The 27,135-nt window shown below is 34.6% G+C and overlaps 1 long non-coding RNA gene across 2 annotated transcripts in view; it reads right to left on the bottom strand.

Moving 5' to 3' along the window:
- The window catches only part of LOC110344028 (uncharacterized), a 529,159-nt gene that overhangs the window by 77,640 nt on the left and 424,384 nt on the right, over positions 1–27,135 (bottom strand). The gene's annotated exons all lie outside the window — the stretch shown is intronic.

Raw genomic sequence — 27,135 nt, 5'->3', positions numbered from 1 at the left:
GCTTATTTTATATATCTAATTTCTCTCCCCCAGGAAGCTGGTTTTCAAGTTCACTAGTCACATAATTAGGAATTCTTAGATCTCATATTATATTCACAAAAAACTCAGGAGATCAATATCAAGCTGGGCATATAGAGGTGCACACTTATATTTCCAGCACTCTGGAGGCTGAGGCAGGAGATCAAAAGTTCAGGGCAAGCATAGGCCGCTTAGTGAAACCCTGGCTCAAAATGAAAAACTAAAAAAGCTGAGGCTATAGCTCAGTGCAAACACCCTTGCTGGTTCAATCCCCAGTATGGCAACATTAGCATCATCAATCAAAATTACAATTATGATTATTATTGAAAGAAATCATCCCAGCTTTTTGCAACCACTAATTTGTTTTCTGTCCCCATAATTTATTTAACTTTTTGAATCTAGATACTTTCACTGATATAATGCAACTGAATTCTACCATTTATTTTTAAAATACTGAGTCCCAAAAAGACAAGGAAGGGGCTTTCTCAATGATCCTGTCCATATTCTATTGTTGTGACATCTCAAATTGTCTGAACCAAACCATTCCTAAACCTTCCCACCATTGTGCAATTATTTTTTCTTTTCACTCCTGCTCCTGGTGCAGTGGGTTTTAATCTGTGCTTGGAGGGTTGACCAAGTATACTGGCCATCTCACAAGAGCTCATATGATTTCTCATCCTTCAGAGAAAAAGGAGCCTAAGGGATATCAATCTTTTATTTTATTAGGTGTTTAATTCCTATGATGAAGTCTTTCACCTCTGCCCTCTTGCCTGTACTCTTGTTCATGAGTCCCAGTAGCTTCTAGAAACACCTATGAGGGGATGGAAATTTTCCTCATGGATGAACATCCTACTGCTTCTACACCCTCCAGATGGGCCATGTTCTGCTTTACCTATCCCAGAAACTTTTTACCTGAATTCTTTTATGCAACATGTGGGGAGACTTTGCTTCTTCCTGCCATCATGGTAAAGAGGGTGCTCACATCTTATCTGTGCTTGGAGGAACCCATCTTTCCTAAGCATTCAGGGTAGCTGGTGGTCCTGCAACCTTAGCTCTTTAACAGATTCAAGAAAATTTATGATTTTGAAAATTACCTGATTTTTTTTGTTTCTTTTTTATTTTTCTGATGAATGTGTGTGGTTAGTTGAAAGTCATGTCCTTTCCAGCCTTCTACCTTAGGTGGAAGCCAGAAGTGCTAATGAATTTGTAATAAATCTATTTTCTTTTTAAGCAACCAGAGCCAAATTTTGAGGGGACATAACTAAAAATCATGATAAGTGAACTAGAAAAGCTAAAACATTCACCAAAATAAACAACAGCTCAAATTTAAATCCAGTTAAATCTTCCAAGGTTGACATTAAAAACAAATTAATGAATTATCACTCTCTCTCCCATAACAACTTTAAATGATTTTACACAACTATGTAAGAACATCACACAAACCCTGACTTCTTGCGAAGGTTTATTATTTAAATGGGTCACAATAATCTCCAACTAATAATTTGTTAGTAAGAACATATTTATCTCTCTATATAGAAAGAGAAATAAACCACTTACAGAAATCTGTAATTATGATAGAGAAGACAGTATGGTCTGATATAAGCTGGCCTGAACTTTTAACCTCATTACCCTGCTGACTACAAGGTAGTTTACATGGTCATAAATTTAGTTCCCTTATCAGAACAGAAATAGGATAGACCACAGTGTCTTAATAAATTACTTTAAAGGTGTAAGAAAATTGATAATAATTTCCTTTAGCCTAAAAGTTAATTCTCTTCTTCCAAGTGCCTCATATTTCTGTTACATACTTTCTCTCTTCAGAAAGGAACTTTGTGTTTTTCTTTTATCACATACGTGTACCAGGCATCATGAGGAAACAGGACCAAGAACTTGGAGTTCATCAGAGCACTCTGTTAGCTCTGCTTATCTCTGAGAATCTATTTCCTTTTATCTCTGAGCCCAGTTTTTCTGCCCAGTTAAAACTACCATGACAGAGTCCACTAGTTTACACTTCCTGCACTCACGTGTATATCCCAGATAGTAACTAGCATCAAGTTCAAAGTTTATATTTCTTGCTAGATGAAGTAACTGACTTTGCTTCAGATAGCAGCTGAAGCCTGACCTCCCATGTGTGGCCAAGGTGTTATGGCCATGGCTTGTGGTGGACACCTTGTGGAGAGAGAGCATTTTTCTGAAGAATGTCACTAAGAGAGGGGCAGATGAATCAGAGTGCTCCCTTGTACTTCGTGCTGCCATTTGACCATTTTTTCTGTCTATTCTTATGTAGATGTAGCACTTTAAGCCTGTAAGAGAAATGACTGTAAAAATTACCTTGGATTAACATGTTTTCATTATCTCCTTGAAATGTATTAATGTCCACTCTGATCTTTATACTTTCTTCCTTCTATTAGTTTTGGGCTTGTACTGTTGTTGTTTTTTCTAGGACCTTGAGAGGTATCCTTAGATGAATTGTTTGCGATCACTCCATTTTTTATTGTGTCCATTCATAGCTATAAACTTCCCTCTTAGGACTGCTTTCATTGTCATCTGATTCTAGTACCTTTTTAATTTCTTCTCTAATTTTTCTGTGATGAACTGATTATTCAGTAATGTATTATTCAATCTCCACGTGTCATTTCTATGGTTACTTTTGTGGTTGATTTCTAGTTTCATTCTGCTATGATATGATAGCATATAGGGGATTATTTCAATTCTTTTATATTTAAACATACTTTATGACTAAGATACGGACTATTTTGGAATGAGTTCTACGTGTGGCCTTGAAAAGTATGCATTCTGCTGCTGGATGAAACACTCTGTAGATACTTGTTAGATCCTTTCACTCAGTGGTGTGGCATAATTCTGATATTTCTTTGTTGATTCTTTTGTCTAGTTGACCTATTCGAGTGGGGTATTGAAGTCCCTCAGTATTATTGTATTAGTGTTCATCTGTCTTTTTATGTCTAGCAGTTTTTTGGTTTTTTGTTTACTGAAGCTGGATGTATTGACATTTGGTGCAAATATATTTAAAATTGTTATACATTCCTATTGAATTGTTCCCTTTGGCAGTATGTGGTGACCACCTTTGTCTCTTCTGATAAGTTTTGGCTTGAAGTCTGCTTTGTTTGAACATGACATAGTTACTCCTGCTTCCTTTCAGGCTCTAGCTGCATGGAGCATCCTATTTTGTCCTCTCACTTTTATTCTAAATCCTTCCTTTAGGGTGAGATGTGTCTCCTATAGCCAATATATGGTTCCATTGTATATTTGATCCAATCTTCCAATCTGTATCTTTTGATTGGGGGGTTAAGACCATTTATACTGAGGGTTATCACTGTAAGGTTATTTACTGAATCCTATCATTGTATTATTTTTCAATGATTCCTTTTGATTCTTTTTCTTATTTTTAACTACGCTCCCATTTAGATGTATTTTTCCTTTGATGGCTAATTTATTGGTATTTTTTCCATTAAGTTTATTGCTACATTTTAGGTATAAAATACAGTTACATTCATTATTGGGATCTTGTACCTTTACATGATATATCTTGGTTCTTATTTTTCCCCTTCCCCTGCCCTCTCTTAACCCCCTCCACCCTTCCCTATTTGTAAAGATTTTGTTCCATTTTTTTTCCTTTTCTCACATTTTTTCTTTTCCGTTCTTTCCTTTCCCCTACCCCTCCCACTTCCCTTACCCCTTTAGAACCTTTCTTCCTATTATGCAATATCAATTATACATTGTTTTAATTAAAATATGAAAATTTAGAGGACATTACCACAGATTTTACAGAATTTAAAAGAATATAGAAAGCATACTACAAAAATCTTTTTTGAAATAAATTTGACAACTTCTAAGAAGTACCTTGGAAGACAAATTAATGAAACTAACTCTGGAGGAAATATAAAATTTGAATAGCACCTAGTAAAGAAAGTATATTCCTTTGAAAGACTACCTATATGACAACAACAGGCTCATATACATCTTAACTGATGAATTACATCAAACATTTAAAGCAGAACAAAGAAGGAACACTTCTCCCCTCATTTTAGGAAATCAACATTGTGTCAATACTAAAACTGGATAAAGATAATAGAAGAAAAAAGTATGAACATAAATAAAAACTTGTTTAACAAAACAAACTACTAAAAGTCAGATCTGGCAGTAGGTAGAAAGTGGTTTTATTATAGGGATGGCAGTGTTGGTTCAGCATTGGAAGATCCACCCTCAAAAGTCATCATTTTGACAGAGGAAAGGAAAAAGCCATATGTTCTTGTCAGTAGTTGAAGAAAAAGTACTGGACTAAATTCTACACCTTTTCTTGGTAAAAGCCATCAGGAGATTAGAAGTAGAACAGAACCTTCTCAACAGATAAGCCATGTACTCCATACTTCCAGCAAAAACACGTTATATGAATCGAAATGATAAAATACTTTCCCCCTAAGGTGGGGAACAAGGGCAGATATGCCTATTCCTTATCTGTCCATTAAATTTTGAAACATAGGCCCAAACCAAAATAGTCTAGCAATAAAAAGAAACAATTAGCATAGAACTGGCAAGGTAAAAGTAAAATCTTTGTATGTAGGTGAAATGCTCATCTACAAAGAAAATACTAATAAATCTCTAGGCGCCCCTAGAACTTGTATCTGAATTTAGCAGGATTAGAAAAGACAAGGTATATATAAAAATTCAGGTCTATGTATACTTGCTATAAATGAAGAATTGGATATTGAAATTTGAAAGTTATGTAGGAGTACAAAGGACCAAAACATTGTTGGAAGACATTTATTACCTAATTTTAAGACTTCCTGTAAAGCTACAGTAATCAAGGCAGTGTTGGTGTAAGAAAATACATATAGATCATTGGAATAAACAGAGAATATAGAAATAGAACCACACATATATGGTCCACTGAGTTTTGAAAGATTATTTAACATTACCATTTTTAAGAACATAAACTCAAGAGCAGAGGAAAAGATAGTATTTTCAGAAAATGGTACTAGAACACCTGTTATCAGTATGTAAAAAATTAACCTCAACCCTTTATTCCCCTACATAAAACTAACTTGAAAGGATCTATGACCCTAAATATGAAAGACTAAAACTATAAAAGTTTAAGAAGAAATTATAAGGGAAAATGTTCATGAATTTAGGGTAGACAAGAATTTCCTAGGATACAAAAAAAAGATGTAATAAAACAATTGATAAATGAGATTCCATCAAAATTTAGAACTTTAAATGACATCATTAAGAAAATGAAAAGTAGTCCTTAAACAGACCATATTTACAATACCTAAAACCTGTGACCAGAATATATAAAGAACTCTTACAGCTCATTAACAGACAACCCAATTAAAAAGTAGACACAAGAAGATGATAAATAGCCAGTACAGCACAAGGAAAGGTGTGCAACACTAGAATCAGAATCAGAAAAATACTAATCAGTACAATAACAAGATCATATTATACACTCATTAGGGAGAGGAGGTTAAAAGTTTCAAAAGAACAAATGTCAGCTTAGGTGTGAACCAGTTAGAACTTTCTAATACTGCTAATGTGAATGTAAAATGATAAAACCATTTTGGAAATCAATATAGAAATTTCTTGTATTACTATTAAGAACCAACAGTTCTGTTCTTAAATTTTTACTTAAGAAGAATGAAAACACATGTTCACAATAGATTTGTACATATGAGTTGACTATCCTTTATCTGAAATTCTTGGTTCCAGAAGTGCTTCAGATTTGGCGTTGAAATCCACTTGACCTGCAAAGAGGATAGCTACTCCTGCTTTTTTTCGTGTTCCTGTCACATGGAGTATTGTTTTCCACCCTTTAACTTTCAGTCTATGAGTTTCTTTTTGAATTAAGTGTGTTTCTCATATGCAGCATATTGTTGAATCTTTCTTCTTGACCCATTCTGCCAGTCTATTTCTTTTGATTGGTGAATTGAGACCATTGACATTGATGGTTATAACTGATACGTACTGACTTATTGTCATGACTTGTTCTTTTTGTTGGATTCTCCCCCTTTACATTTAACTTCTTGTCATGCCTAATGGATTCATTCTGCTGGGCTTCTTAGGGTTGTGATCTTCATTGTCTGTACCTAGGATATTATCTAAAAATTTTTGTAGTGCTGGTTTGGTATTCATTAAGTTCCTAAGGTGCTCTTTGTCATGAAAGTATTTTATTTCTCCATCCATTTTGAAAGATAGTTTTGTAAGGTACATCAACCTGGGTTGGAGGCTGTTTTCCTTTAGGGCTTGGAATACGTCACTCTAAGCTCTTCTTGCCTTGAGGGTTTGTGTTGAGAAGTCTGCTGTGATTCTGATGGGCTATCCTTTGTGTGTGATTTGTTTCTTTTCTCTGACTCCTTGTAGAATTTTGTTCTTCTGTTGAGTTTCTGGAATCTTAACAATTATATGCCTATGTGTAGATTTGTTTTGATCAAGGCTAGTTGGAGTTCTAGATGCCTCACTTATCTGTATTTCAAGTTCTTTTCCCCTCCTTGGGAAGTTTTCTGCCATTACTTCTGTGAACAAATTTTTTATGTCATCTGTACTCTCTCCTGTTTCTTCATTGACTCCAATCAGTCTTATGTTATTCTTTTCATAGTCTAGCAGCTGCTGGATTGATTTCTCATGGTCCCTTACAATTTTAAAGAAATTTTTCTTTTCCTGGTCACTAATTGCAATTTTATCTTCTATATCTGAAATACTGTCCTCACATTGGTTCATTCTGCTGAGTAAACTTTCAGTGGAGTATTTAATCTCCTGGAAATCTGTTTATATCTGTTTTATGGATTCCATTTGTTTCCTATGTTGGGATTCCATCATGTTCCTCAGTTCCTCTAGTTTTTTAATCTGCATCTTCTCTACATTTATAAATCATGTCTTGCACTATGGGCACAATCTCTGCTGTTATCTGAGAAATTATTTCTGATTTTATTTTTTCCAGATCCTCTGTTGTTGCCAGTTCAGGGAGTCCAGGTGGTTGAGTATCAGAGTGTTCCATCTCTTTTCCCTTTGGGGTTGCTTTAGGTGATCTGCAAGTCTGTTTTTGAGACTTGTTTACATGTCTTCTCATTTTGATGGGGGGTGGTGGTGGTGGTTTACTGGTGCCCACGTGACTCAACTCCTTATTGGTATGTTTTCAAGCCCTACATTTTCCTTCTATATTTGCTAAATAAAATCATGAGTATAAGACCTAAAATTACATTCTTGACTACATAGTATGTTTTTAAAAAAAAAAAAAAAAGAAAAAAGGAGAAAGAGAATTTGTCAATTAAATCCAAACAATGAAGCCTAATATTTTTAGACCTGTGGTAGGTGGATCAATAAGAGTACAATAAGAAGCAACATTTACTTAAAAAACTTTAACAATTTAAATCCTAATATACTTAAGTATCGGGGTGCAAGAGGTGGGTGACTAATAAAACTTCTGAAAAAGAAAAGAACTGTGAAATTCACTGAAAAGAATGATGCCAAACTTTTCTCAGGAAAAATGAGAAAGAAGGAAGATGGGATGTACTTCATTTTTGTCATGGAACTTTTCTTAAATTAAATAATGTCTTCCTGTCTATTATGTGCACAAGAATTCCATATTATCTTTTTGGAAGGAATCTTTAAAATTTAAATTCAGAATTGCTTTTCTCTCCTTAAAAAAAAAAGAGTTGAGCAAATGATAGAAGATCTGATAGAAGATCTGAAAGGACCCAAGAGATAAAGCTGGCCAGTTTTTCACCCATCAAGATAATTTAGCACTGTAATGTATTACTGAGATTATGATTGATTTTACAACGTAAAAATTCTTTGTTTGCTGTAGTCAACAGAGACAACATTTTTTGAATATTTATATTGCCTTAACCATACACAAAACATTCTTTTGAGTTTAACATTGTCGCTACATAAAGAAAACATCTGTCCAATGTAACTCTGTATTAATAAAGAAGAGAAACATGATGAGGAGGAGGAAAAAGAAAAGAAGAGTAACAGTCCATTCAAAATAAATTTTAAAATTCTAAACTGCTGCAAATGACTTACATGAACTTTAGAATAATTACTGATCTCATTTGTAATTAATCAAGTGTAATACAAAACTAGCACTTACTATTTCTCTAAATGTGGGGAACAGTAAGTTTTCAGAAATAGAAAAATTATGACTCTCAAACAGTTATAAAATGAATATATGTTAAAGATTTTATTGTACTCATTTGATATGCAAAAACCAGTTTGATATTTTTACCAGTTTGAAACAAAAATCAGAAGAGCACAAGTTTTTATGAAGTAAATGAATGTTGAATTGACTTATAAATGGGGACAAAACAGGATTTTCCAGAGTGGAAAAAATTTAAATAAATTCACTACCAAATAGAAGAGAAGTTACAAATCTATCAGTTACCTACAACTGATAAATAATTGTAAAATACTTCAAAGATAACAAATGATCCTAGAATCAAAAAACCTGAAAGTTGGTTATACTGTATAGTTTAATATGGAAACACACTCAAACTTTTTCTACAATGGTTCCTTACAAAGAAATGGGCCAAAACAGAGCCAATGACACTCCATTCTTACAAATATTGTGATAAATATCATTCATTTGTGGATGTTTTATTTAAAAGAACAAAATCAGGTGATTTTTAGTGATTTATTCCTTTTCTTCTTTTCACCATTACTTCTATGTTCCCATTTTTAGTTTTAATTAGTTCTTTCTTTATAATACAAGCAAAGGAAGAGTTGGGGACAGGCAGGCAATTTGATATAAAATTGAAATGAAACAATACCTAAGAATTAATAAATGAATAAAAATACATACAGTTGTAAATATATCCTGTACTCAAAACATGCTACTTCTGGAGAGGACTTACATAAACTACCCTATACTGATTGATCACAAAATGAAAATGATAAAAGTAAATCAAGCAACACATAATTTGAGGTCAGTGATCCATGCAAATTCACCATCTTAAACTTTGAGAAAACATGATATTAAGTAAAGTAGTTTGACTCTGGCTCTATGTCAGTTCATTTGGCTGGATAATTGGTTATTGGGTCATTCTAAAATATGGGCTACATGGACTCATTATTTGGTAACAACATCATGATCACAGTTTGTATGGTTGTCCAAGAGGATTTTTCAAGTCTTGAATGGGGGAAGAGTGACCTTGCAGCATTTTTTTCTGTGATTAATAGATAATTTTAATATGGCACCTAAAATAAACAGACAATTAAGTTAAATATCATTTGGTTTCTATTTTTTTTTTCAATTTCTTAAACTAAATTCTTTTACTGGTACATTGTAGGTATACAACACAATTACATTTCTCACTGGGAATTGTACCTTTACATAATGCATCTTGGTTCTTATTTTTTCCCCATTATTAGCCCTCCCTTCACGATCTCCACCCTTCCCTATTTACAAAAACTTTATTTCCATTTTTTCCATTTCTCATCATTTTTCCTTTCCCTTCTTTCCTTTCCCCTGCCCCTCCCACTACCCCTAACCCTTTGGACCTTTTCTTCCTATTTTGCATTATCGATTATTCATTCTACTCATTGGTGTATTTTAGGTAAACAATATAATGACATTCATCATTGGAAATTTGCATAGTCTTTACATAGTTTCTCTTGGTTCTTATTTTTCATCCTTGCCCAGCCCTCCCTTCAACCCCTCCATTCCTCCCAATTTACAAAGATTTTGTTCCTATTTTTCCATTTTCTCATATTAATCCCATTCCCTTCTACCCTTTCCCCTACCCCTCCCACTTCCTTCCCCTTTGCCCCTTTTCTTCCTATTTCACATTACCTATTATACATTTTAGTCCTTATTTACACTTTCAGTTTCTCACACCAGAGAAACTGTTCTGTATTTATACATGTGTGTCCTATTTATTTCACTTAAGAGTATTGCCTCAATGTGCATCCACTTAGCTATAAATGTCTCTAATTTCTCATTTTTTATGGCTGAGTAGTACTCCATTTTATAAAAAAAACCCCACATTTTCTTTATCCAGTCTCCAGTTGATGGGCATTTGGGCTGTTTCCAACTTTTAGCTATCACAAACTGTGCTGCTATGAACATGGGCACACATATATCACTGTGGCATAATTCCTTTAATTCTTCGGGGAAGATCCCCAGCAGTGGAATAGCGGAGTCAAATGGGACTTCAAGTCCCAGTTCTTTGAGGTATCTCCATACTGATTTCCACAGTGCTTGCACCAGTCTACACTCCCATCAACAGTGGAGCAGTGTTCCTCTATCCCCACAGCCCTGCCAGCATTTGTTTTTGGTTGATTTCATGATAGCAGACATTCTTTCTGGAGAGAAGCGGAATCTCAGCATTGTTTTTATTTGCATCTCTCTAATGACCAGTGATGTTGAACATTTTTTCATGTATTTATTTGCTATTTCAACTTCTTTGTCTGAGAAATGTCTGTTCATTTCAGATGCCCATTTTCGGAATGGTAAACTCAACTGAAGAACAAAGTTCTACAAGCAGTTAGAGAAAAGAAACAAATCACATACAAAAGAAAGCCCATCAGCATCACAGCAGACTTCTCAACACAAACCATCAAGGCAAGAAGAGCTTGGAGTGACATATTCCAAACCCTAAAAGAAAACAGCCTCGAACCCAGATTCATGTACCCTGCAAAACTAGCTTTCAAAATGGATGGAGAAATAAGATACTTTCATGACAAAGAGCACCTTAGGAACTTCATGAATACCAAACCAGCACTCCAAAGAATTTGACACAATATCATCCTAGGAACAGACATTGAGGATCACAACCCCAGGAAGAAAAGGAAAATGAACCCATTTGGCATGACAAGAAATTAAATATAAAGAGGGAGAACCCAACAAAAAGAAAAAGTCATGGCAATGACAATTCAATACGTTTCAGTTATGACCATCAATGTAAATGGTCTCAATTCACCAATCAAAAGAAATAGACTGGCAGAATGGGTCAAGAAGCAAAATCCAACAATATGCTGCACACAAGAAACACACTTAATTCAAAAGGAAACTCATAGATGGAAAGTTAAAGGGTGGAAAACAATACTCGATGTGACAGGAACCCCCAAAAAAGCAGGAGTAGCTATCCTCTTTGCAGATCAAGTAGATTTCAAACCAACACTGATTAAGAGAGATGAAGAAGAACACTACATCCTTGTAAAGGGAAGAATCCAAGAGGAAGAGATGACAATCATAAATACCTATGCACCAAACACTAGTGCACCCAACTATATAAAACAAATACTAACTGACATGAAAAGTCATATATGCACTAATACAATTGTAATGGGGGACCTCAACACCCCACTGTCACAAATAGATAGATCAACTAGACAAAAAGTAAGTAATGAAATACTAGAACTCAATCAAACTCTTGAACAAATGAACTTAACAGATGTTTACAGAGTCTTCCACCCCCACAAAATCAGAATACACATTCTTCTCAGCTGCACATGGGTCATTCTCAAAAATAGACCACATACTCACACACAGAACATGTTTAAGTAAGTGCAAAGGAATTGAAGTTATCCCCTGTTTATTATCAGACCATGGTGCGATGAAATTGGAGATCCATAGCAAAAGAAACTCAAAAAATTTCATAAACACGTGGAAATTGAATAACACACTTCTGAATAACCAGTGGGTCACAGAGGAAATTAAAGAAGAAATCAGACAGTTCCTTCAATTAAGTGACAATGACAATACAACATATTGGAATCTATGGGACACAATGAAAGCAGTCTTATGAGGGAAATTCATAGCAGTGAAAATGCATATGAGGAAAACAGAAGGAGCCCAATTAAACAACTTGATGCTGAACCTCAAGCTTCTAGAAAATGAAGAGCAGGACAACTCCAAAGCTCATACAAGGGAGGAAATTATAAAGATCAGAGGAGAAATCACTGCAATGGAGACTAAGAGAACGATACAAAAAAATCAATGAAGCCAAGAGTTGATTCTTCAAAAGAATCAACAAAATTGATAAACCCTTAGCCAACCTTGTCAGAAAAAGGAAAGAAAAGGCCCAAATCTATGCAATTAGGAATGAAAAGGGTGAAATTACAACAGACCCAGCAGAAATCCAGAGGATCATCAATACCTACTTCCAGAACCTATACGCCAATAACATAGACAGCACAGAAGAAATGGACAGATTCCTAAATACATATGAATTACCAAAGTTGAATGAAGAAGACCTAAAAAGTCTAAACAACCCAATATCAACCAATGAAATTGAAAATGTAATTAAAAACTTATCAACTAAGAAAAGCCCAGGCCCTGATGGCTTCACTGCTGAATTCTACAAGACATTTAGAGAGGAACTGCTGCCACTACTGTTTAAACTCTTCAATGAAATTGAAAGGGAAGCAATACTCCCAAATTCATTCCTGGAAGCAAGCATCACCTTGATCCCCAAAGCAGAGAAAGACCCAAGTGAAAAAGAGAGCTACAGGCCAATCTCCCTAATGAACATAGATGCAAAAAAGCCTTAATAAGATAATGGCAAACAGAATGCAGAAGATCATCAAGAAGATCATACACCCTGATCAAGTGGGATTCATCCCAGGGATGCAGGGATGGTTCAATATATGCAAATCAATCAATGTAATACACTATATCAATAGAGCCAAGGACAAAAACCATATAATTATTTCCATAGATGCAGAAAAAGCATTTGACAAAATCCAACATGCATTTATGATAAAAACCCTACAAAGAATTGGAATAGATGGTCTCTACCTCAAATTGATAAAAGCCATCTATGAAAAACCAACAGCCAATATCATACTAAATGGTCAAAAACTGAAATCCTTCACACTAAAATCAGGAACAAGACAAGAATGTCCATTATCACCACTCTTGTTCAATATAGTTCTGGAAACATTAGCCACAGCAATTAGACAAGAGAAAGAAATAAAAGGAGTAAAGATAGGAAATGAAGAAGTCAAATTGTCATTATTTGCAGATGACATGATACTCCATATAGAAGACCCCAAGAACTCCACCAAAAGTCTTCTAGACTTACAACCAAATTCAGTCAAGTAGCTGGTTACAAGGTCAACACACAAAAATCAATAGCTTTCCTCTACACGAATGACAGACTCACTGAGAGAGAAATAGGGCAAATAATTCCTTTCACAATAGCATCCAAAAAACTGAAATACCTAGGAATCAACCTAATGAAAGAAATCAAAGACCTCTTCTCTGAAAACTATGACACTCTGAAAAGAGAGATTGAAGATGATATCAGAAAATGGACAGACATCCCCTGCTCCTGGGTAGGAAGGATTAATAGAGTGAAAATGGCCATACTTCCAAAACTGCTATATAGATTTAATGCAATTCCAATTGAGATCCCAGCAGGATACTTCATGGACCTTGAGAAAACAATCCAAAAATTCATTTGGAGCAAAAAGAGACCCAGAATAGCAAAAGCAATTCTAGGTAACAGAGACATGGCAGGGGGTATTACAATCCCCAACCTGCAACTATACTACAAAGCTACTGTGATAAAAACAGCATGGTACTGGCAAAGAAGCAGACTTGAGGACCAGTGGAACAGATTAGAAGATGCAGAAACAATGCCAGACACACTCAGCCATCTCATCTTCGATAAAGGAGCCAAACACCCTCACTGGAGGAAAAATAGCCTCTCTAATGAATAGTGCTGGAAAAATTGGGCTTCAACTTGCCAAAGATTAAAACTAGACCTATATCTCTCACCATGCACTAAACTAAAATCAATACGGATTAAAGATCTAAATATTAAAATAGAAACTCTGAACCAGTTGGAACAGAGGTTAGGTAGAACCCTTGAAGACATTGGTGTAGGAAAAGATTTTATGAACAAAACCTCAGTTGCCCATGAACTAGCACAATCAACAAGTGGGATCTCTTCTTATTAAAAGGCTTCTGCACAGCAAGAGAAACCACCAGCAGTGTGAAGAGACAACCCACAATGTGGGAAAAAATCTTCACCTGTTCTTCCTCAAAGGTCTACTATCTCAAATCTATAAAGAACTTAAAAAGATCAGACCTCCAAATTTAAAGACCCACTTGGTTTCTATTATGTGAGAAACCTAAAACATAAATAAATAAAAGAGTAAACTAAGAAGAAATTGTAGGAAACAAAAAGGCAGAGTTGTTGAAGATGAGGAAGAGGGACGGAAATCGAAGCAAAGAGACTGAAAATGATCAAGATATACATGTACTGATTCCCTAAAACAACTGCAATTATGATATTTTGGAAACTAATTAAAAATGAGGATTTCTATGCAAATTTAATAGACATCATTTTACTATTATCAAATGAAGATATAACTGTCATAGGAATCATATGGGAAACAATCCATTCCTCTGACAAAAATATTATTAAACTACTCAAGAAATAGGGGAAGTTTTTTGGAAATAGGATGACAAATCTGTCACAAATAGCCTTGTTCATAACCACAATACCCAAAGTGGATGCTATTAATTGAGCTCAGTGCTCTTTGATGTTCACCTGAGATGTTTCCATGCGAGCAGCTTCTATTAAGCTTTTGGAAGTTTAAGCCTATTGGCCACCACTGACTTAGATTATCAATTATTGATTTTATGCTACAGAGACCAGAAGCTGAAGGAATCAGTTAATCAAAACTTGACTGGGAAAAAAAATGAGTTCTCTTTTCCATGTTTTCATGAACAGCTTTTTATTGGCTTCACATCATCCCAGGTTTAGAGTCCATTTAGCTGTTCTAAAATTATTCCTGATCCCACAGAGGCTCCTTAAGGGGTCTTTGAGTATCCTAGAAAACTTGAAATGTGAAGAACTCAATTGATATGACTGGGTAAATTTGACAACACCTAGTCTGTCAACACCTCTATTTAGCTTCTCACAATGGGAGAGTACGTCTACTAAAAAGTACTCAATTTCAAATTTAGTGTTCATCTTAGATTTAGTGTATATATCTTTCTTTCAAACAGCAGGGAGACTCTGATGTTAGATATTGTCACATTAAGTTAGCCTCTTATAACTAGTCTGCTGATAAAATTTTTCTTTAGCACAGTGTATCACAGCACACCAGCTTGTCTCCTAAACTGCAAAAAATATAGGTATCTAACTTGATTCACTTGTACCACATTTATACCCCTGTATTTTAATTTTATAGCATGGCAACTCAAGATTTAATTTTCTTTCTCATCTTCATTGTTCTTTCCTAAATATCATCATCCCTGAATATTATACATGATTATGAGCATTTTCATTCATGAGGATTTTCTGTTCATGTTCATCTTATATTCCTATATTCCACAACAATTACTCTCAGGTATTAATCTGTGAATCAGTCATATACAGGGGCTGAAGACAAAGAGATCCTCCAAGATCAGGAATTTAAAAGATATACTTTATTGGCTGTACTCTTGTCATTAGCCTCCTCCCTAAAAAATAATTCTGTTATTTGGTATTTCCCTAAAGATTTAGCTTTAAGTCTGTTCTTACACTAGCAGTCTTGGCACACTTCACGCTTTCATTTTTTCTTTCCATTTTTCTTGCCTTCATTTCTTTCCCTTCTTCAAACATTTTTACTAATGTGAAATATGCAAAGTGCTGCTATATCGAGTCCTGACTTCTAGGACTCCTTAGTCCAGTGAAGAAAACAAATAATGCAAAAAATAATTCAAATTCAGAACATGTGGTAAGTGTTGCTATAGCAGAAATTGCAAAAATGTTCTACAAGGGCCAAGAAAAAAGAGGGCATAAAACACCTCAAATATCTTGGGAACAATCTTGGTGTCCCTATTTGCACTATGTGTTTCATTTATTAAACCACATCTGTGTGTGTTTGAAGGCATTTTGTATGTATTTTCTTAATGTACTTTCAGCCCTCCTTTTCTTTTCTCATTATATTAGCCATTATTTTATTTATATATTCTGATGCCTTGACATCTTGGGCCTTGATCCTGAAAGACCAACTCTTCCAATGACAGCCAATTCCTAGAAGCAGTAAACAACTCACCTACAAGAGTCATTTTCAAGTATAGGTCAGTCAATCCAGAGCCCACACCTCCAGCAATGTCTTTATTAGCTTTTCACTCTCTGGGCCACTATCTACCTACCCTAATCACCCCTGAGACAGGTAATAGAAGCCAAGGACATCTCACATGCCCTGGAGCTCACTAAAATGAACAAAGTAGACAAGACTAAACCTGCTTACCCTGCCTCATCCTTTCCTTCTCATAGAAACCAGAACAAAGATTCTAGCCCACAGGTTTTTTTTTTTCTCCTACTACTTCCTAACCAGTCTGGGTGCTTCCCTGTGTGACTCCCTGTATCATGTCATCCCCAGCTTCTTGAGTACTGTGAGCAACACACCATCTTTGATGGCAATTATTTCCAGAACTCTAGACCTTGGTATGCCTCAAGTTTTCTATGAAAATACTAAATTTTAGAACACTCTGTTCCATTATCCTTACCATCTACTCTTCCTTACCATCCTCACTGCTTCACTGTCATCAAAAAATTGCTCTTCACTAAATGCACAAACTTGAATTTCTTGTCAAATACTCCTTTACTTTCATTTATACTGGTTAGTAAAACAACAGAGAAGAAATGATCTTTGTTGCTAAAAACATAGAGAATTAATGATTTTTAAACTTAAATTATCCAATTTCAAAAAAGAAATTCTATTTGATTAAGAAGCTCTTGTTTTAAAGCTGAAAATTCATAAGTGAATCAGAACTCTTATTCTGTAAGAGCACACTAGAGAGTTCATTAGTACATGAACTCATACACATGCAAACTAGGGATGAGTCTCAGGTGGACATTTGAATAAAGTGAATGTGCCTGATCCCTTTAAATGAAGCAGATACAAGGAAGGACTTCCTTCCTTCCCCTAATGTAGAATTTTTAGTCTGGAAAATCAATATCTGTTAAGAAAAAAAGAATTAAAACATTCATTTAGCTTCTGTTCTAAGATATTAGCTAAACACACCAAGTATTTTATGCACAGATAGCTATAAATTGAAATGGAAAACAAAACAAAAGAGTAAAACAAGCAAGAAAAGAGCTTGTCTTCTGAATTATACACAGGGATCCCCTCTGGATGTCCTAGCCTGCTGGTACTGAAAAGCAAATCTACCCCAGTAAATGTGAAAAGAACCTATTAAGCCAAAGGAGTATCTCACTACCCTTTGATACCTGATGTTCAAGAGGCCTCAGGCTTTAACAGTTTCCTGAACAGAGCAGTGAAGCTCAAAAGCTTGACCAGAACAAAGGATTCCATGGAGGTTCAGGAGTAACAGAAGACAGAAATCCCTTCCCAGTGTCACCACTCATCAAGGTGTTTCATATTCAACTGAAGTCAACAGGAAAATATTTTCTCATGTGAAATGAAAGGAATGTGAATCATCAGCCATCATTAAAAGCTGAAAATAGATTTTTTACAACCTGACAGCCATTTGCAACCTAAAAAATTCACTTGTCCATGTCTTGTCCTGCAAAGTACATTAGCTGAAGAGAATTCGGAGTTGTGAATTGTCACTTCTCCACTTCATTACCAGTCAAGTTGAGCCCAACTTGGATCTACAAATACAAATCAAATTGTATGATTCACTAGTTTATATAAGGATCCCAGCAGGGAAGAAGCGGGTTAACTTCCAGACCATTTAGCTTTCTTCTTTACTGGCTGGATGGATTTATGCAAACCATTTCTTCTCTGTGCCTGTTTCTTTACATGCAAAATGGGAATAGAAATAAAAATTCCTTGACTTTTATACTGTATACTAGTTTACACTGTTAGGTTCTATGTAACTTATAATTTTCTTCTGATTGTATAAGATTTAAGAACATAAAATCAGATTATTTGGACTTAGAGTATGTATGTATATATTACACCAAATAAAATTATATCTCTGTCATAATGGCTGACTTTTCCAGCCTTATGCCATTTCTCAACATGTACTTCTTATCTACTATGTACCAGGTACCATGGGGGATTTAAAAATAACTTCAAATCTACTGGTAGAGGTGAAAATAACATGGAAATTGTATAACAGAATTGACTTTAATATCATGAAAGATGGAAGGTAAAAATGCAATGGGCATTTTAGGGAGCAAGACAGAATGTATTTTATACTATTTTCTTATTTTCTATAACAGATGTTTGTGTGTATATTATGGAATTTGATATTTTTCTCAAGTGCTTTGTGCATATTAACCTTGATTCTGCAGTTAACATTAGCTCCTTAGTGACTGAGAATAGATTTCACATAATGCTAGGTAAGTAAATATTTCCTGAATTATGAACTTATGATCCAATTATCATCTTAGAGGATCACAAAAGTGCACACTCACCTACTATAGACCCCCACAATACATAAAAATATACTTCCTTTGCTATTATCTTTCAGTGCTCACAGACATTCACATCTGACATCTTTCAGCAGGATATCTTGGGTGATCCAGCCCAGCTGGAATTGTTTAAAATCAGCTCCCTGAGGTGAAGAGACCACTTTGGACATGTTCTCTTTAACCAGGTGGCAACTTAGAATGGCTAAAATTAGCCCTAACTGTGAGTCCTGAATTATCATGAAAGTTTGGAACTAAAAAAGCATATAAATCTTATTATAGAAAAAATAAATTTTAAAGAGATTTTTTTCATTTATCAAGATTCACCAGTTGATAAACAAATATATCAAACTCGACATACATTTCACAACCACATATCTCAACTTATGTCTCTGAAGTCTTTCTCCTAACTCATCGTGAAATTCAGATACACAGAAGAGCTGAAGTAATTTTACACTGTTCACTAGTATATCCACCACCCAGACACGATCTTTGGGCTTTGCCAAATTTAACATGAATATATTATATAGCATATATTTTTGGATGAACTATTTGGGAGTAAATTTTAGACATCATGATATTTCTTATGTAAAACTGGAGCAATCATCTTCTAAAAAATTATTTTTCCTACTAAACTGCAATTCCACCAGCACATAAGAAAAGCAATGTGTTTCCTAATATTATATAATATCCACTCTATATTAAACTTTCTTCTGTTAAACTGCAAATTCCTTGGAAACATTTTTGCTTACGTAGTTTTACATAGAATTACACCTTCCATGCTTAAAAAAATTGAGAGGGGAGGGTAGAAGAATGAGACACCTTAACTAAAAAATTTACTTTAAACTACTAAGATGTAATAACCTGTTATCATGTGCATCTGCTGTGAGGCAATATGAAGTAAAGCACAGCATCATTCTTAAGGTAACCTTGTCGAAAACATCTGACTCTAAGTAAATCTTTTAACCTTACTTTCAGTTTTTCAGAAAAACAGAGGTTATGCATTCTACAAGAACACTGCACTGAAATCCAGTCACTTAAAATATAAAAAGTGAGAGGCAGTCATAGGTGGATGCTCTAAAATAAAAGAAATGAAAACACAATAAAATTTCAATGGATGTTTTCAATTATAGAAGGTATACCCTAGGCAAAATTAAGTGTGCACAAGGGCTGGGGATTTAGCTCAGTGGTTCTGGTGCCTGTCTCGCAAGCACAAGGTCCCAAGTTCGATCCCCAGTACCAAAAAAAAGAAAAAAACTCAAGAAGAAAAAATTAAGCATGCACAAATGTACAGTCTGAGGAATTTTTTTATATTTAATCCTTCTGTAATTTTTCCCCATTAAGTTTATTGGTACATTTTAGGTATAAAATACAGTTACATACATCTTTGGGATCATGTACCATTACATGAGTATCTTGGTTCTTATTTTTTCCCCTTCCCCTGCCTTCCCTTCACCTCCTCCAACTTTCCCTATTTGCAAAGGCTTTGTTTCCATTTTTTTCCTTTTCTCATATTTTTTCTTTTCCCTTTCCTTTCCCCTACCCCTCCCACTTCCCCTGTTCCTTTAGACCTTTACTTCCTATTATACAATATCAATTATACATTTTTTAAAATTACAATATCAAGATCTAGGAGACATTACCACAGATTTTACAGAATTTAAAAGGATATAGAAAGCATATTACAAAAATCTTTTTTGAAATAAATTTGACAACTTCTAAGAAGTACCTTGGAAGACAAATTAATGAAACTGACTCTGGAGGAAATACAAAATTTGAATAGCACCTAGTAAAGAAAGTATATTCCTAGCTTAAAAACCTACCTATATGACAGCAGCAGGCTCATATACATCTTAACTGATGAATTATATCAAACATTTAAAGCAGAAAAAAGAAGGAATACTTCTCCCCTCATTTTAGGAAATCAACATTGTGCTAATCCTAAAACTGGATAAAGATAATAGAAGAAAAAAGTATGAACAGAGATAGAAATTTGTTTAACAAAACAAACTTAGAAGTCAGATCTGGCAGTATGTAGAAGGTGGTTTTATTATAGGGATGGCAGTGTTGGTTCAGCATTGGAAGGTTCACCCCCAAAAGTCATCATTTTAACAGAGGAAAGGAAAAAGCCATATGATCCTGTCACTAGTTGGAGAAAAAGTATGGGACTGAATTCTACAGCTGTTCATGGTAAAAGCTATCAGGAGACTAGAAGTAGAACAACCTGTCTGAGATTTTTGCAAATGAACAAGGGTGGTGGTGATCAGCAGTATGCTCTCCTTATGGCACTGCTCAGGAGAGTTTCTTATCAACGCTGTCTTTCGTACATGCAGATTCACAACCACTTTTCAAAACATTGGTTTCTTGGGATTCTGGAAATTATTTCTGAGCTCCTTCTGGATCCCATTTCTTAAAGATTAAAACTCTCATTCTCCATCTCTTTCTGCTTGACTTCCTAACAAGAAGAGAGAGCTTGGGCAGGTGTTTCTGTTGTGGTTTCAATTATTATTTACAACAGAAGTAGTGGTATTTTGTCTAAATAAGGCAAAGATAAATCAAGCTTAGACTTGAGAGTGTACTGACTAAGATAAGCTTCTAGGAGGTAACATGATCATTTGAGACACAGGGAGGGACACAGCAGAACTCAGAGCTCAGCACACCCAGTTAGCAAGTCCAGATTATAGGTTTATGGATTTATATGTACAATGTTTATTAAATCTGTGTCCCTGACAAAGCTCTGCACTGATATTATTCTTAAATAAAATGAAACACTCTGAGCCAGAAGCAAGACATAACAGGTTCTCCAGCTGTGAGCATACTGTTTACAGATTGAATTTGGGACCCAAATCATTAAATAGTATAATTTACTACAGAACTCACAAAATTCTATTTTGACACACAGAGATCTTATTTTTAAAAGTATCTAACACTCCAAATGGGACCTCTCTCTTCAGTAGAGTGTACACATTCTGTAATGCTTTCTCCTGTCTTCCAAGTAGTTCAGTGTTTAAATTTGATTGGAGTAGATGCTGTTTTTCTTCTCTAAAAATAAGCAGAACCTAAGACAAATGGATCCTCAATCCATATGTATATAATTGCTTCAGCCTTTCTGGGAAACACAGCCTCATCTCAGGGACCAGAAAGAGTGGTAAGGATTAGAATCTTGATTTGTTTTATTGCACTGAACTCTGAATTATTTATCAGATAAATAAGATCTATTCAAGCAGCTTAACTGTATCCATCATTAAGTGCTTCTTTACAATAGGCTTTAAGTTATTTTTGCTGTAATTTTAAATTTAGAATGGATCTCTATTACAAAAATGGAAGTGGATAATGGAACAAATATATGAATCATTCTCATGGGTCATCAGACTTGAGTCATTCATGTATTCAGCATATTAAAACTGGTTCTTGGAGTGCAGATGTTGATTTAGAAAAGCGATTGCCCAGTATGATGCTGATACTGAGCAGAACACTAGAAATACAAAGAGTTACAAGTGTGCTGCTTTTGATCAAGTAGGATGATTTTTATAAGTTGTCCAATCTGTATTTCTTATATATATATATATATATATCTCAGAATAAATATGCAGAGAAGTCCTAGAAACATGGAATTTAAAGACACTCTAGTTGAACTGTTCAGGATGCAAAATTAAGGAGCAGAGAAAAAAATTAATTGTTGCACATAAGGTTAAAGATTTCTGTTACTTTTTTACATGGAGCTAAAATCATCTTGCGAGAATAAGAAAAAGTGTTTATTGCTATGTTCTCCATTACATCAATTACTTGACTATGTCATTAAATAAATGAAACCCAGGCTGTATTTCAGAAGTATTTGATAATCACCAGTTATACTGTAGCTAGGTCAATTCTTTTCCTGTTACAAAGACATATTTAGAATTACTGAAATTAAAAATGTTTTGAAATTTTTTATTCATAATTTCTCACCACATTCCTTCTGTAGCAGTTCCTTCGAAAAATAAGGCAGAAAAATACAGCACTGAATATCTTTCTACGTTACTTCTCTCAAAAAATACAATCTGCAGATAGTTATATCTTTAAAAGTGAAAACAAATTTAATATTTAAAAAATGTACACCTAAAAAAATAAAAATTAGTGTGGATGCATTTCCTGAGGAACTGCTTCACAGACAATAGAGGATAACCAGTGGAACTGCACATGCTAATTGCATACACAGAAAATTGCTGCAACCCACGCACTTAAAAAAATGCGCAAAGATGTCAAAGGTTTGCTTAAAATACTGGTACAAGGCAAATGTGTGATACATTTTACATATAATTGTGATCTTAGGTGATATTAATTAGGTTGTATTCATTCCATGAGGTCACAGGAAAGATAGACCTCCAAAGAAGTGACCCGAGGTGCTGAGTAGTAAGTTTGAACTATTTTTGCTCAGGTACTGCCATTGATATGCAATTTCTAGGATATTGCAAGGATTAATGCTATAAAATAATTGGATCACTCCATTTTAAATAAATGCTTGAACAATTTTACATTTTATTTTTACATTTAAAAGTCATATAAATTCACTTTTTACTTCTACAAAATTTGATTCTAAATATTTATATTTGAAAGTACTATTAAACATAAACATCTATCATATCTCCTTATAATAAATATATTTTCTCCTACCCCTTACAATGTTAATAAAAATTCACTTTGATTATTATAATATACAATGATTAAAATAAATGAATGCATTATAACATAAATTCTTTTTAATCCAATTACAGACTTGGAAACTACTTTTATTAATGATATGAGTGGAATTAGGGATTATACTATCATGATTAAAAGAGATTACCCAGACACCAGTATTTCAAATTGTCCTTTTATTGGGGCCATTTTATATCAGTATCTGAGGTATGCACTATCTTAGGACATGGATGAATGACACGGAAAAGAATAATGAATATGGAAAGGAACTGATTGACATCTTCATTGCAAACACCTTAGACCAGTGGTGGCAAACCTATCACACACATGCTGCAGTGGAATGTTTGTTATCATTGAAAGCTCTGAAAGGTTCACCATCACTGTGTTAGACAAGTCAGTTTTAGGAGAATATATACTGAGTTATTGAAGTGCTAAAAATTGCTTTTCTTAATACCACCAATATCAAAGGACTTCTGAGAATACTTCCAAATACTCCCAGAGCTAGAGGCACTTTGGTTTGAACTGAGAAATGGGTAAAACCTATGAAATCATTCTGCAGTTTTGTTTTGTTTTGTTGAGAAGGTTGAAACTAGCTGAAGGCCATGTTATATGGAAAAAGATTCAGAAAGGAGTAAAGGATGAAGAAAGACGTAGGTCCTTCAAAGTAAAGGTCAACATTATCACAGTTTTGCCATGTTTGAACCTGACTACCACTACTTTCCTTTGTGTTTACTCATTTTGAACTCTTTAACATGAGATAAATGAGTTTCTTGTAGTCCTTGAGTGGACACTGGATGAGCTAAGGTCAAATCTAAAAGGAGAAACATAAAATATAGTTGTCCTCTTAGAGAAATAGTCTGGCAAACATTGTTTAGAAAAGCATTTATTACACTTAATGTTTAATTTGTTGGCTTTTTTTTTTCAGCTAAAGAAATACCAGAAGGCTTCAAGAGAATCATCATTTATTTTGTCTTGTCACAACTAGACTTAATTACCTTTCTGTCAGTTATTTTAAAACCACTTAGCCCTCTAGGCTAGTATGTAAGTTGTGTTGGCATGGTTACAGAACGCATTATTCCAAGTATATTCATCCTGTAACTCTTCAAAACAATAAATTCCTTTACTAATACCAGTCCAATCAAGGTTCAAAATTATGGGACACAATATCAGTTTGAGTGTAGAAATTCATTACCGTGATAAAGTTTTTGAAACCAATGGCTAATTTCTCTAAGTGGCTATTAAAGATTTAAGAGAAAATATTTAAGAGGGAACATATAATAGACATCAAATCTTGTACACAGCTAAATTAATAGGGCACCAAAGAATGTCTTTTATACACATATCAACTGTCAAGACTAGCATCCTTCAAAAGCCCTGCAGAAAATTCAACAAAAAGTATTCCTTCAAGAAAGGAGTGCTAAGTTTGTAATAGTTAAAACCTGGAAACAGCCCAAATGTCCATCAACTGGAGACTGGAAAAAGAAAATGTGTTTTTTTATAAAATGGAGTACTACTCGGGCATAAAAAATGAGAAATTAGAGACATTTATTGCTAAATGGATGCACATTGAGGTGATACTCTTAAGTGAAATAAATAGGACTCACATGTGTAAATACCAAATAGTTTCTCTAGTGTGAGAAACTGAAAGTGTAAATAAGGAATAAATGGTATAATAGATAATGTGAAATAGGGAGAAAAGGGGCAAAGGGGAAGGGGAAGTGGGAGGGGTAGAGGAAAGGAAAGAAGGGATGGAGTTAATATGAGAAAATTAAAAAATGGAAACAAAGTCTTTGTAAATAGAGAGGGATGGAGGGGTTGAAGGGAGGGCAGGGAAGAGGGGAAAATAAGAAACGAGAGAGATTTATGTAAAGGTGCAAATTTCCAATGATGAATGTCATTACATTGTATACCTAAAATGTACCAATAAAAAAGAGAGAAAAAAAACAGAAAAAAAAGAAAGGAGTGCTAGTTGGGCACATGTCTGATTCTATCCCTGTCACAAATTTATCCCTCAGACAGGGCCCTCTCTGGTTAGCAAAACTGGGTCTCAAATGTTTGTTTACTGAAAGTCTATGGAAAATTGGGTGAGATCACCATTGCCAGGATCAGATTTAACAGTAAGCAAAATAGAAAGAAACTCTTCTATTCAAACTGCATTGCACAGGGAAAGACTCCAGAATTAGGAAAACACACACACAAACACACACACACACAAACAGCTGTGTGATTTCAGCCAAGTCTCATGATTTGCTACATCACATTTATTTTATGTAGACTAGTGATTCTCATCTGGGAATATATTTTCCCTAAAAGGAGAGTATGGCAATATCTAGAATCCTTTTTTTTTTTTTAGTACTGGGAATTGAACAGAAAGCATTCACCCTGAGCTACATCCCAGCTCCTTTTTTATAATTTTTTTTTAATTTTAAGACAGTTCTAAGTTGCCCAAGAGTCATTTGTAAATTTTTAAATTAACCTTCTGCATCTGACTTATTTCACTTAACCTTACGTTCTCAAATTCCATTCATTTTCCTACAAAAGGTTCAAATTTATACTTCCTTAAGGCTGAAAAATACCTCAAGTCATTTTTGATTGATCCCACTTGGGGAAGAGTTTTCTATTGGTATTGCTAGACATTCTGCATGCACAAGAGTTTCCCCACAATAAAATATTATTTGCCTCAAAATACTGGTAGTGCTGACTGAGAGCCCCAGACGAAAAGGGTGAAGTTCAGCCTGACCTGCACACATAGAGGAATTGTCATCAAGGTACAAGGGAAAAGGATGAAATGTTTTAAAAATCCATAAAATTACAAAATTAACAGTGTTATGATTCTAATGTTATTCATTTTCATTTAGGCTTAGAATTCCTTCCTCTAACAAAGAACCCAAGACTTTAATATTCTACCCTTCCTAGGATGTCTAAGTCTCTTCAATCCAGCTCCTTCCCACATCATTCTTTTCAAAGCCAGATTCCCCTCCTCTAATTTTCTTTCCTAACTTCCATTCTCCATCAAAGTATCTTTATCAAATGTTTCACTTTCTCTGGATATTTTCAGATAAAATATTTTCTAGGAAGTGATTTCAAATTGATGGCTCAAAAATACAATTGTTAATATTTCAATATGTATTAAAGTGGCATCAAAGAATTTTTAAACATGAACAAAGTGTAAAGCTAATTTTTTGGGAAGGGTTTTCTAAATGTAGGCAGCAGAATCCTGGGAGCCTGAGGAAGGACCATAATGGAAATTTGAGGGGCAAGAAGAAAAGTAGGATAGGCTTCTCTCTAAGTCCTCTGTTTCCTTCTTAATTAAAACAACTCAAGTTCTATTTATTTGACATATTCTGGTCTTTTGCAAGGTTTAATTTGACAAGAGTTCCACCACTAAGTAAAAAGTCTAGAAAGCAATTAATCTCATCTCTTTCTTCTTTTTATTAAAGGAATCTGAGACTGCAGGAATCTTAGAAACAGGTAATAAAAGGATGGGAAGAATAACAAATCTCAGAACCAGGTTTTATGACTGCTATGCTCATGGATCATAGCTACATTGAAAAAGAGGCTTTAATGATCTAAGGAAAAAAGAATTTTCAAGTGTGTAACAGAATCGATGAGAGACACATTTCCATTCAGAAATCTTAGAGCACCTTCCAATAATAATACGCAATCTAAACCCAGTGACTCTGCCAATGGTTTGGATTAGGAGGTCAAAATACCTTGTAATGGTGTAAACCAATTCCTCTGCTGGGTTCTGCTTTCCTAATTGTTCCTTTTTGTGAGTGGACATAATAAGGCCTTGTAGGTTTGCCTGTATCATGCTCCAAATCAACCAAATCAAACAAAATCATTGGGGGGGAGGGTAATAAAAAAAACTATCAGAATATCCAAGGCTATATTTTAGAAATTTGTATTTCAGCTTGACATTTGTGAGTACCACAGTTGCATTATAATTGAAAGGGGAAATTTTTAAATAGGGAAAAGAAATAAGTGATGTGATCAGTCTTCTGTTGTGGCCATCATTTAATCAGTGGTTCTAGTATCCTATGGCCATGTTATTCACTGTCTGTGTCATATAGAGAACTTTTGTCCCTGGAGAAATGTC

Source organism: Heterocephalus glaber, unplaced genomic scaffold (assembly GCF_053883595.1).
Source record: "Heterocephalus glaber isolate CG9 unplaced genomic scaffold, H.glaber_assembly_v1.0 deba00000331, whole genome shotgun sequence".
Classification (NCBI taxonomy): domain Eukaryota; kingdom Metazoa; phylum Chordata; class Mammalia; order Rodentia; family Bathyergidae; genus Heterocephalus; species Heterocephalus glaber.
The sequence above is the reverse complement of the archived record's forward strand: the minus strand, read 5'-3'. Positions and strand labels throughout refer to the sequence as shown.